This window comes from Typopeltis vanoorti, chromosome 8, assembly GCF_054136105.1.
Source record: "Typopeltis vanoorti isolate ZY-2024b chromosome 8, IOZ_Tvanoo_1.0, whole genome shotgun sequence".
NCBI classification, from domain to species: Eukaryota; Metazoa; Arthropoda; class Arachnida; order Uropygi; family Thelyphonidae; genus Typopeltis; species Typopeltis vanoorti.
The window spans coordinates 79,773,228-79,786,426 of NC_143556.1; the positions used below are offsets into that span (position 1 = coordinate 79,773,228).

General features: G+C 35.0%; 2 non-coding genes and 1 pseudogene across 2 annotated transcripts; 2 read left to right on the forward strand and 1 right to left on the reverse strand.

The window, feature by feature from the left end:
* The first annotated feature begins 2,226 nt into the window (after positions 1-2,226).
* Positions 2,227-2,526, forward strand: LOC150104154 (signal recognition particle RNA). The gene has a single exon (XR_016548746.1).
* An 839-nt stretch (positions 2,527-3,365) lies between these two features.
* On the reverse strand, positions 3,366-3,620 carry LOC150104155 (signal recognition particle RNA; annotated as a pseudogene).
* A 3,207-nt stretch (positions 3,621-6,827) lies between these two features.
* LOC150104156 (signal recognition particle RNA) lies at positions 6,828-7,127 on the forward strand. Its single transcript, XR_016548745.1, has one exon.
* Positions 7,128-13,199: the final 6,072 nt, after the last annotated feature.

Sequence of the window (13,199 nt, forward strand, 5' to 3'; positions counted from 1 at the left end):
GAAAGAGGAATGATATGATAGTGGTCTATAAACTTCTGAGTGGGAGTTATAGAATATTGGTTGATGTAATTTTTCATTATATGGAAGGTGGAAAGAGGACAAGGATACATTCTGGAAAGTTAAGTTTGAGTACGGTTAAGAAATGGTAGGAAGAACTAGATTTCTCTCTCACAGAGCAGTGAGGGAACAGTTTGCCTGTTGAAGCAGTGACTGTATCTCGTGTGAATTCAAGAGAGGGTATGACAGCTGGTGTGGAGGATGTGTGGCCTTCTCGATGAGTCCTTGACTCTCTGAAGGCCTGGATAATAATGATAATAATAATAATAATAATAACAATAATAATAATAATAATAACGCACTGATTTCATAGCTTCAATTGTTTTGGCTATAATTCCAAATCAAGAACAACAATAATAATAACATATCTCTCAAGCAGTATCGATCGGGCTTGAAATATTCTGTAATACTTTTTTTCTAAAAGGTATTTTGATTTTGTTGAATCGATTAATTTGTATTAGGCATCTGAAATAAAATACATAAAGACCTGTTATAAATACATCAAATATTTAACTGTCTACGTTTAAAATATAGCCTAATTCATAATTATTTTGGATGCATGTGTGATTTCATGCACCACCTCAGTGTAATAAGAATAAGGCAGGAAATATTAGTTCCCCTATTAGCAATCCGTTTATATTAAATGGTTTGAATAATTCTCTAGGTAGGGGGGGAATGCACAGAAAGAACCCTACTGGTAACTTATTTATTTTTGCAAGTTTCTCATTGGAATGCTGATGTTATGAATGATTTTTGACATTTCGTTTTGTGACACCGAAGTATTAAAAATGACTGGTAACTGGCGTAGGAACTCTATGGCATTATAACAGTTGCCAAGGGAGCCAGTGTCAGAAGGGGGCGCAGGTGACAGGATAGTTTATCAACTATTAAAATTTTCATAGTGAAAAAAAGCGCTTAGCTACGAATATGCGAAAGACGCCAAAAGCCTACTACGTTATTGTTGCCAATTTTCTGAAAATTTTCGGGAATTATACTAATGTGCATACACTCCCCCCCCCCCCCACCGTCACACATACGCGCGCGCGCACACACACACACACACACTGCAAAGTTGATCATATATCCTTTCGAACTTGCATAACTTGACCAGGGTTCATCAGAAGAAGCATACAGTATCTCAAAATCAATTAAAAATAGCGAAAATTAATAAAACTCTCATAAATAAAAATAAAGGCAAACTATTATAGAAGGAATAGCGGGAAGGGGAATAGAATAAATTGACACAATACAGTTGAAATGTATAGTAATAATTAAATGATAGTTATAGCAATCACTGTAAACTTCTATAAAAAATAAATTATTAAAATAAAATAATAAATAAATCAACATGAAATTTCGATGCCAGCAAGTGCTTTTGTAAACTGCAGAATAGTTTTCTATTCAGCTAATACGAGTATTCGGATATAATTCATTTCTTACCCTAAGGGAATACAAGCAGTTTAGGGATAACGTGCTCCTATAGCCTTCATTACTTTGGATTAATCTAAACAACGAGTCAATTAAACTTTTCTAGACGAACGAATGTAAATCCCTCAAACTATTGTAAAAACATTACCATCAAACAAAATCGCCAGAATAGGTTCCGATATTTTGAAAAATACTGTGTGAATAAAGAATCCAGAACTATGGGAAGTAGTAAATGAAAATTAAGTTAAATCTATTGGGTTGATTCGTGTTGGGATTAATCTGTATGGTAATGTATACATAAAAAAAAAGAACAAAAGAATAAAGGTGAAAAAGAAGAAAGAGCAGAGAAGCATGTTTGGTTCATGCACATTAATGAAATAATACATTAAAATAAAAAAAAAAAACTTAAGAAGTATTTGCCATTCCCCCCCCCCCCTTCAAGCCCCTACGGATCCTTCAGCCTGGTCTTTGTTGGAGATCTTAAGATGAAATCAACCAGTATCTTCCAAATAGAATACTAGATGGCGCCACATGGGCAAGAATAAACCGAAGAGTAAAATAAATATTTCACTCTTCTTACAATAACAGCTTGGTGTAGCATTATGATTGGTAACTATAACAGAATGTACCAATGAAGTGATGATTCACATGATTATCACAATTTTCATTCACTGCTAAAAATGATAACGAAATAAGAAGTCGCAAGTTAAGTTCAAATAGCGTGATAAGAGACGATTGCTCGCCGGGAGTCGTGGCGGTCTCTTGTAATCCAGCTGCTTAGGAGGCTTGGGCTGGTGGATGGTTTGAGAACTGGAGTTCTGTTCCACAACGTTCCTATGTCGATCGGATGTCCGCACTAAGCACGGTGTCAATATGGTGACTTCGAGGGAGCTCAAAGCCACCAGGTTGCCTAACGAGAAGCGAATCGGCCCAGGGCGGAAACGCAGCAGGCAAAAGCTTCCGCGTCGTGCAGTAGTGGGATCGCGTCTGTGAATAGGCGTTGAGGAACAGCCAGAACAACATAACCAAACCCAGTTCTTTTTATACTTAGCTTATTCTGTTTTAAAAATGAAATATTTTTTTAAAACTCATTAACATCTATTTTACATAACAATATCAACACATTTTACTAAAAGAAAATCATCTCACGCTTTCCATTGTCGCTAATAGATGGCGCCTCTTCTATTCAGCGGCACAATTAAAATTCAGACCACGCAACAACTGAAAAATTTTCTAAATAGCAGAATAATAATAATCACTGAATAATAAGCATCTTAAAACAATTTTTAAAAATGACTCACACAGCGATTACACCGCTCATCAAAGATGATAATCCACTCCCTAACATTACACTTCAATGAAATCCACTATAAATGCTCAAACATGTATAAAAAATTACTAGTAATAAGTTTCCGCAGTGAAAGTTTTCAAATCACCATGAGATTCGCTGCTGAGTTATTGTTAGTACTGTGGTTTTTCTAACTGTCAAATACCAATAACTCCGAAGAAATCAAAAATAGTTGTCAGGGTAGTGAAAACTCTAAAATAGGCTATAAGAAGACACAACACAATGGTTCTATTCAAGAAGATTCGATAGCAGTTATGCTGGAGATTGATTAACATTTTTGACATACAAGTAGAATTGGATGCGTCTGCAAAAGTAATTAATAAAACAGCGAATTACGTCCGTTTCTTCATTGTGAAATTTTAAATTCTGCCACTGAGTGGCGCTGTTTCTTAACGAAAATGTAGAGTAAGATAATATTCACTTTCTGAAATGTGTCGATATGTTTTTCTAATTGAATACATGTTGATGACATTGAACAAAAAAATGTTTTGAATAACCAACGCAGAAGAAATATTAAAATAACTTCGTCTGGTTGTGTTCTCCTGGCTATCACCCGATGCCTATTCAAAGACTACCCCAATACTGCACGACGCGGAAGCTTTTACCTGCTGCGTTTCCTCCCTGGGCCGATTCGCATCTCGTTAGGCAACTCGGTGGCTCTGAGCTTCCTGGAAGTCACCATACTAACCGTGCTTACTACGGACATCCGATCAATATAGGATCGTTAGACTCGGAGTCCCAGCCTCCGCGTAGCTGGATGACAAGCCAACTTGCCAAATGTCAAAGCGTTCTTACGCCACTGCCACAATAAACAGCAATAGAAATAAGACACTTCCTTGTGGCAATCCATTTATAAGTGCAAACCAATCCGAAGTACCAAATATAGCCTTCGTTCGCACAGCTCTCACATTTAACATATTCTTCATCATAACGATTTCTTCAATCTCTATGCCTATCTTATCTTTTGAAATTGTCCTATTACTTTTCCCAGTTGAATACAACCAAACACTTTTTAAAAGAAAAAAATGCAATAAACAGGCTTTTTCGACAGGCTAATCCGCCAGTCTTATTGTTATTATTCTTTAAAGATCTTTGCACTGTGACACAATGTTTTTCCTCTATAGTTACTACACACTCCTCATCGCCATCCTCCTTTATATATGAACGATAATACTCCCCTTGGTTTGATCTAATCATCATTCCTTCTCCCGATCAGTCTAAAGACTTCACATTTCAATATTGAATTACCAGTGGCACTGATCAATTCAACAGAAGCATCTATATCAGGATATTTTCCATTTTTAAATGCTTCTTCAAACTCTGCCAGATATATTTCCCTATTATATCTTTCATTTCTATATTCTTTTCACTTTATCTCCCTGTTCCTTTAATATTTAGTTAACACATCTCTAACATAATGTTGCTACATCATTCCTGGCTCCTCACTGCTTCTTCTGTTCTTCATATGTTATGTTACCATATGAAGAATATAACATATTATGATGTATTTTCCTTATTTTTATTAAATTTCAATGCAATTAAGTCAAGGCCTTGGACTTGATTTTATACTCAAATTTCTATTTTACTTTTGTCTGTTTCATCGTCCACAACTTAAGCTCTCTCTCTCTCTCTCTCTCTCTCTCTCTCTCTCTCTCTCTCTCTCTCTCTCTCTCTCTCTCTCTCTCTCTTCCAACATTTATTTTGCATACACGCTTTAAAAGGAAACACTAAGATGGCGACACCACGAAGCTGAGTTTAATATTGCCCTCAATTTGCTGAGTAACGTTACAAATGTAAGAGGCAATTTATGGAACGATTTTTTTTTTTTTTAAGGGGCATACTAACTGCGGTGAGCCAACTAACAAAGTATTCAACAAAATAAAAAACTAAACAAAAATATTTAAGGAACAATCAATCTACCACAACAAAGCAGGTACAGGCTAATTTAGATCAACCAACTCTGCTATATTCATAAGCTTTTAAAAACAACAACAACAAAAAAAAGAAGATGAAGACAAAGTGGAAAACAAACTTTGCTTTAAATTAACTGTCAAACTGGTAGCTCAATGAACAGTGAAGAAACTAAAAATACCATAAAAGATAAAATAGATTCAAGAAAAATCAAAATCGAAAAAAAAAAAAAACGTAATTATTGAAGTCGATCCAATATTAGGATAAAAATGCTGAAAACTGGTGTTAACTTACTGTGGAGAATTTGCCATTCTGCAGATTATGCTGAAATAAGTTCCATCATCATACACGAGACTGTAGGGGGGCTGGAACACTTGTCCATTCTGCTCTAAGCAACAAAAGCTCAGCGAAAGTTCACGAAATAAGTCCGACACGAACGTGATAAACTGTCAAATCATAATTAGCATGCTGAAACCAAAAACGACTGAAACACATGGCGCTAAAAACTGCCCAACTACTACAGACAGAATTCAAAACACTGATTATGGAAAGCAATAAAGAAGTTTGTAGAAACAGCACTAATTACCTGGCATGTCTTCAAATAAATCTTCAATGCTCTTTAAATAACTTAACAGAATTCATAAACAACAACAACAACAAATATATATATATATATATATATATATATATATAGGATTAGCATTAATACAAAAACCTTGCAACATTAACAACAAAATATGTGACTTTCCAACGAACTATAAAATATTTTCCAAAGAATCCGAAAAAAAGAGAACTTCAATACTCGTAGTCAACTTCGAATTCGAGACACCATTAATTTCTCAGTCCAGTAACAAGGACTCGGTACTTATTGAAACTTCTACGTACCGCGGAATCAAAAAACTTTCGCTGTAAGTATGTCTCTAGACTTGATATAGTGACATAAAATACGACTTGATAATATTAGGCAACTTCGGGGATTTTACCATTCTTCTTCTTCTTCAACCTTCTGGTTCTGTTCACTGCTGGACGAAGGTCTCCCACATGGTTTTCCAGATCACTCGGTTTTCTGCCTCTCCCATCCATCTCACTCCTGCAATTTATTCCAGTTCATCTCTCCGCCTCTTCTCGGTCTTCTTCTTTGACTTGCTCCATCCATTGGTCTCTTTGTTGTTTTTCTAGTCCATCTCCCGTCACTGCATCTGGCAATATGGCCAGCCCATCTCCACTTAGCCTGTTTAATGTATTTTACAATATCCATGACACCTGTTTGAGATCTTATCCAGGTATTTATCTTCCTATCTCTTAATGTTATTTTTAGCATACTTCTTTCCATGCGATGTTGTGTTGTTCTCAAATTTTTGTTCAAGGCTTCTGTTAAAGTCCATGTTTCTCTTCCATATGTTAGGACAGGAAGTATGCACTGATCGAAAGCTTTCCTTTTTAGACTCATAGGGATGTCACTTCTGAATATGTCGCTCATTTTCCCATAAGCTATCCATTCAAGGTGAATTCTTCGTTCAATCTCTTTTCTTTGGCACTCCTCAAAGGATAACAATTGGCCCAAATATACATATGAAGTAACTTGTTCTATTTCATGGTTTTCAACTTTGATAGTTCTATGGTTTTATGTATTTATTCATCATTATTTTTGTTTTTTCTCTATTTAATTTTAATCCGATTTCTCTGGAGGCTTCGTTTAGCTGATTTAGCCTTTCTTCCAGATCTTCAAGATTATCTGCTATCAGGACAATATCATCCGCAAATTTCAGATGATGCAGCCTTTCTCCATTTACGTTTATTCCTTTTGTTTCCCAATCAAGGCTTCTAAAGACTTCCTCTAGTGCAGCTGTAAATAATTTGGGAGATATGGTGTCGCCTAGCCGGATGCATTTTTGTATTGGGAACTTTTCACTGTTTTTATATAATTTAATTACAGAAGGTGCATTATTGTATAATGCAACTTCTGTAATTTAGAAATAATGAAAAATTTATCATTATTTCTAAATTTCTAATTTAGAAATAATGATAAAGAAATGAGAAGTCGCAAGTTCAGTTCAAATAGCGTGATAAGAGAAGCTTGCACGCCGGGAGTCGTGGCGGTCTCTTGTAATCCAGCTGCTTAGGAGGCTTGGGCTGGTGGATGGTTTGAGAACTGGAGTTCTGTTCCACAACGTTCCTATGTCGATCGGATGTCCGCACTAAGCACGGCGTCAATATGGTGACTTCGAGGGAGCTCAGAGCCACCGGGTTGCCTAACGAGAAGCGAATCGGCCCAGGGCGGAAACGCAGCAGGCAAAAGCTTCCGCGTCGTGCAGTAGTGGGATCGCGTCTGTGAATAGGCGTTGAGGAACAGCCAGAACAACATAACCAGACCCAGTTCTTTTTATACTTAACTTATTCTGTTTTAAAAATGAAATATTTTTTTAAAAACTCATTAACATCTATTTTACATAACAATATCAACACATTTTACTAAAAGAAAATCATCTCACGCTTTCCATTGTCGCTAATAGATGGCGCCTCTTCTATTCAGCGGCACAATTAAAATTCAGACCACGCAACAACTGAAAAATTTTCTAAATAGCAGAATAATAATAATCACTGAATAATAAGCATCTTAAAACAATTTTTAAAAATGACTCACACAGAGATTACACCGCTCATCAAAGATGATAATCCACTCCCTAACATTACACTTCAATGAAGTCCACTAAAAATGTTTTTAGTGGACTTCATTGTATTCAATTATTGTTTATTGTATTAATCGATTTTTCAATGAGCTGTCTTAATGTGTGAATATGGTCCAAAGTATTGTAATTCTTTCTAAATCTAGCTTGTTCACAGGATTGCATTCCCTCTAGTTTAGATTTTATTCTATTATTTATAATTTTTGTGAAACTTTATATGTGGTGGTGAGTAGGCTTAGAGGTCTGTAGTTTTTAATTTCTTCCTTATTGCCCTTTTTAAAAATTAATATTAGAAGTGAATTGTTCCAATTTTTTGGAATTTTTCTCTGTTTTAGGCATTTATTAAAGAGTTTAGTCAGCTGTTTGATAACAGAGCTTCCTCCCAGTTTTAAGAAGTCTACCATAATTCCATCTTCTCCTGGGGCCTTTCCATTCTTCATTTCCCGCAGTGCTATTTCCACTTCACCTTGTAAGATCTCAGGGCATCGTGTTTCCTCACTCGAGTTATCCATAGATGATTCTTGGATGTCCCGGTCTTTGTCTTCATAGAGTTCAGTATAAAATTCCTGAATTCTTTTGATTACTGCATCTCTATTTTTTATCAGTTCACCATTTTTTTCCTCTTACAGCAGCTATTTCCTTTGTTCCAACTGATAATGTTCGTCTTTGGAGCTTCATATTACTGTTGTTTTCTATTGTTTCTTTAATTTTCGTAGTATTATACGATCTAAGTTCATGTTTCATCCTTTTACGTATAGTTTTATAAATTTCCGTATATTCTATTTTATTGGTGTCATTCAAATCTCTTTTCATATCTCTTCTTTTCTTCATCAGATCTAAGGTTTCCTGTCTTAGTTTTTCCTCTCTTTGGTGCCTTTTTACACCTCCTATTTCTAGTGCACAATTCAAGATAGATTTTGTTAATATTTCATTAGCATCATCGATGGTAGTAGCTGTGTTTAACTTATTTAGTTCATTTTTGAGTGATTCTCTATAACAGCTTTTATTATGGTAGAGGTTTTGTAGATTCACTAAATTGGACTTTTTTCTTATGCGTTTATTTCGTTCCCATTTTTTGTTGATCCATACTTTTGCCCTTACTAGACTGCGGTCACTTCCTGTGTTAAATCTATTAAGCACATCGGTATTATTTATTATATATCTTCTGATGGAGAGGATAAAGTCTATTTCGTTGTAAGTTTGTCCATTTGGGCTTCTCCGAGTCCATTTTCGGTTGATAATAAACAACCTCTTTATTATGAAAAACCTGTTCATAATAAAGAGGTTGTTTTCTTCTGCAAATTCAGTAAGTCTTTCTCCTCTTTCATTCCTGTGTTCAAATCCAAATTTACCGATGGAGTTCAGATGGTCATCTCTGCTTCCAATTTTGGCATTAAAGCCACCTATTATAATTATGTAGAATTCTTTAGAATTATTTAATGTGGATTCTAATGTTTAATAGAAATCTTCAATCTCTTCATCTGGATGGTCTGTAGTTGGGGCATATACTTGTATAATTTTCAGTTGGTATCTTTTATTTATGAAGAGACTTAGTTCAGCTATTCTTGATGTTATTTTATTAACAAACAGGACATTGTCCTTGATTGTTTTATTTATTACGAATCCTACACCGCCAGTTGAGTTTCTGTCACATTCACAGTGGTAGAGTAGATGTCCATCTTTTAATCGCATGAGAGTTTCTTCTTTCCTTCTTATCTCTGAAAGGTCCACAACGTCCACTTTTATATGATCCAATTCCTTCATCAGTTCTTCCAATCTATCATCATCCCGTAGAGATCTGCAGTTATATGTTCCTACTAATATCGTTCTATCATTGTGCACTGTAGGTGGACTCGTTGTAGCTAGTGGAGACTAGCATATTTTTCGACCTAGACCCTCTGCCTAAGTCCAGGAAGCGTCCATTTTTATGCTGGGCGAGACGAGCCAGTATGTAATTTTCCTATTTTATTCATCATTTGCATTATCTTCATGGGGAGGTATTTGGCCTTATAGCACCACACTGGCCGAAGGGTTGGTGCCTCACAATAGTGCATAAGATAAAGTGACACAGAAAAATAGGAAAGATTCATCCCTAGCCCTCAAATACTCTAATAGCATTGGGAGTAAGGAGCAAGAAGAGAAGAAAGAAGCAAAGAAAGAAGGGTAGAGGACCAGTCTGCAGATAATATCACAGATGTATATTACATGAAGTAAGGCATGGTCCAGCATCATACCTCGGGTTTGCCATGCCCGTACTCACTAAAGTGAGCCCTTGAGATTTTACCATTAATTAACGCTTAATCTTCGCAATGAATAGAAACGCTTTTAACCACGAATTTCTGAGTGGAGATGCGAAGAAGAAGAAAGTCGTTCTGATCATCACTTATTTAGTTTCATCACTAGAAACAAAATTTTTAACACAATACACGAGTCAAACCACTGTACTAAGTCTAAGTACATCACAAAACAGGTGTTCGATGCCAAGATCATCTGGAAAAAGACCCAGAGGAAGACCAAGGTCTAAGTGGATTGATTCAGTCAGAAGTGCCTTAGAAGAACGAAATGTTAGATATGACAATATTGGAATGCTCACAAGTAATGGACTAATTTAGAGGAAAACTGCAGATAGGAGTTTAATAGTAATATAATCATTACTATTAAACTCCTATCATAGCAACCTGAACACCCTTTGAAGGTACATTATCAAGAAATTGATGATGATAATGATGAAAATATCTTTACCCTACTCACTATAATAATGTTCTATTATACAACGCTAATTTGGATGGGTGCGATAGGAAAAAAAATGCATTTGGCAATTTTCAAATAAAGTATCAAATTCTCACGTAATATGAGAATCCCACTGAATAGAACAGCAAGGAACGGAAAAACTGGATGAATTTGACACTGATTAATAACTTGTACGGTGATTTTTCTGATTTTGAGATTTACCCATCATTATCATAATTCCAAGAGTGTCTGAGTGATAATTCCAAGAGTGTCTGAGTGATTTCTATTCTACCCTTTTGGTCCGAATACAACTAGTGAGACTGTACTTATTGTTCAGCTTGACGACAACATCCTTCTCACCATAAGATTAGTTGCTACAGCAACGGCTATTCCTCCTCTCCTCCCCTCCTCTCCCAATGTTGCCTCTGGGAGCAACAAATAGCACAAGAAAACCGTCTTCTGTAGATCAAATCAATAGAAGCGCCACTTTGCAAACAAAACCATTTTTTTGATTTAAATATTTGAATAAATTTTAAAGTAAAAAAATTTGACTAAAACCAAATTTTTTTCGATCGTGTTCCATTTTCTCCATCCTGTGCATTACGATCGCCTAGGCTGATTTTTTTTTCTGTATTTTGAAATAAGACTTTTATTAAACTTATCTAAAATATAGTTAATAGCATTTGGTAAGCGTCACACCTCCAGTTCTATATCATTTTTCACATACTTTCCCTCGTTTGGTGCTTAGTAGGAGTTTCAACAACAGAGCTCAATTATTTGTTGGCGACCGTTATTTACTTGAGCAACATAGTGTATCAGTGTAGATACAGACTGGAGTTCTGATAGTTTAAAGGTAATCATCAACACGTATTCACATAAAATATCAACACATTTCAGAAAAAGAAATCATCTAACGCTTTGCATTCTCGCTAATAGATAGCGCCACTTCCACGATTAAAATTTGGAACGCTTCTACTCACATTTAACATATAAAAGATATTATCAGACACTCGTAACGCAATAACAACTAAGATAGTGCAGAGGGACGACAAGTTTGGCGAGTAACAAAATGTGAAGCCTTTAAAAACGAATAAATGAATAAATATATTCATTCATTTATGGAATAAATATAACAAAGGAATAGAACAATAGATATAAAAGTTGAAGCAGATGCTTTAATTTGGAATGATAAGCAATTATATAAAAAATCATTTTTTTTATTATTATTATTATTAAAATACTAATATTATCATTTATTAAAGTACTGATTTTAAAGAAAATGGCTTACAGACAGGAAATAAATGAATCTTAAATTCTATTTGTTAGAGAGAGTAGCTTGAAAAAAATAAAATAAAAATAAAAAAGCACTTGAAACTAAACAAAGAATGATTAGCCAATCAAGCTTCGAATCTTTTTTTCTCCATTTTTGATAGAATCTACTGAATCAACTAAACATGCACAAAGCAGACGTGAAAATTAAACTGGCGCAGAAGAGCTTGTACAAGGAATGGAAACTTATATTAACATGAAGAAGATATATCAGTATCTACATCTATAACGGGTGCACGAGAAGAAGATGGACTGTAAGAGAAGGGAATCTTCTGACTCAGAAGGGAACATAAAGGAAGTGAAAACTTCTGTTCAACATAAAGAACACTCACAATTATTACAAGATAAAAATATTTTACATCCGTATATTTAGCCATTAATCAAAGGTAATATTTTTTGTGATCGATTAGTTAAAAAGGACAATTCGGGTAAAAGACTATTGTTTACCTTAATGCTTATTACAAATGCGTTTGGATCGTAGATGATCGGACTGCGCTAATTGTACTAATCGTTTAAGTACTTTTGTACTCAAACGATTTAAGTAAGTTTGGAATTTTAATCAAAAAATGATCACAGTAAGTAAAAATCGCTCCAATGCTTTGTAATGCCACGAAAAATCTCAAATACACGTCTAATTTCCCAATATGGCAAGAAATGAAAACTCCTTCAAAATTATACGAAACTATCGATGTAGAACTTCTGTTACATTCATTATATTTGCTTTTGTTTTTGTTACGTCAACAGACTGACGACATACTTTAAAAATGACTTACCAAATTTAATACTAAAAAAGATTTCAAATACGCGCTGGAAATCACGGATCGAAGCAATAAGGCCAATTACATGTCAGTTGGGTGAATTGTATGATGCCTTAGCTTATATTAAAAACAATGAAAGTTTAAAGGAGTCACGTGGTTTACTAACTAGGGCTGATACGTATTCACTAGCGAAACATATTTAATTATAAGCTTATTTGTAGTATTCCACTGTGGTTCTAATATATTTTAATAGATATAATTGTAACACCATTAATAATCAGGTATTTATTTATTAAACACGAAAATCTGTTAGATTTCCTCGTCCCCAAGATGGAACATTAAATATATATGAATGAAAATGAACCTCCACTTATTCTCAAATAATCTCAATCATTAGTTTTAGAATGATAGTTTTAGATGCCATCCTAAAACTTATGCATGTCTGCCATCACATTATCGACCTATTGCTCTCAACCCAGTGCTCTCTCTAAAATAATGTAGAAAGTAGTCAACAGTCAACTCTCTTCATTACTAGAGAATTCGTAACTTCAGAGTAATTAGATCTCACCTAGATAACCCACCTCTGGATACGTGTCATCGAAAGGACCGCAGAAACCAACTATTATAGTTAACGTTTCTAAGAGATTTGACAGCATCTGGCATAGTAGATTCCTCAGCAAATTGCCGCGTTATACTATTATATGCATTGTGTGGCTTAGTCGCCAGTTCATTCCTCTTCCTCATACACAAAAACAATCTTTCACTGACCAATACCTCTATGCATAACTTTACTGGTGACAGTCAGTCCAATTCTCCTACTCAATATGTATTCCGCACTGTGTGTGAACATCACAAGCTTCGAGATCGTCTACAACTAACCTTGAATAGGAGTGATGTTAACAATTTGTATTTAATTGTATTATATTTTGGTCTAACACATTTTAGCACACG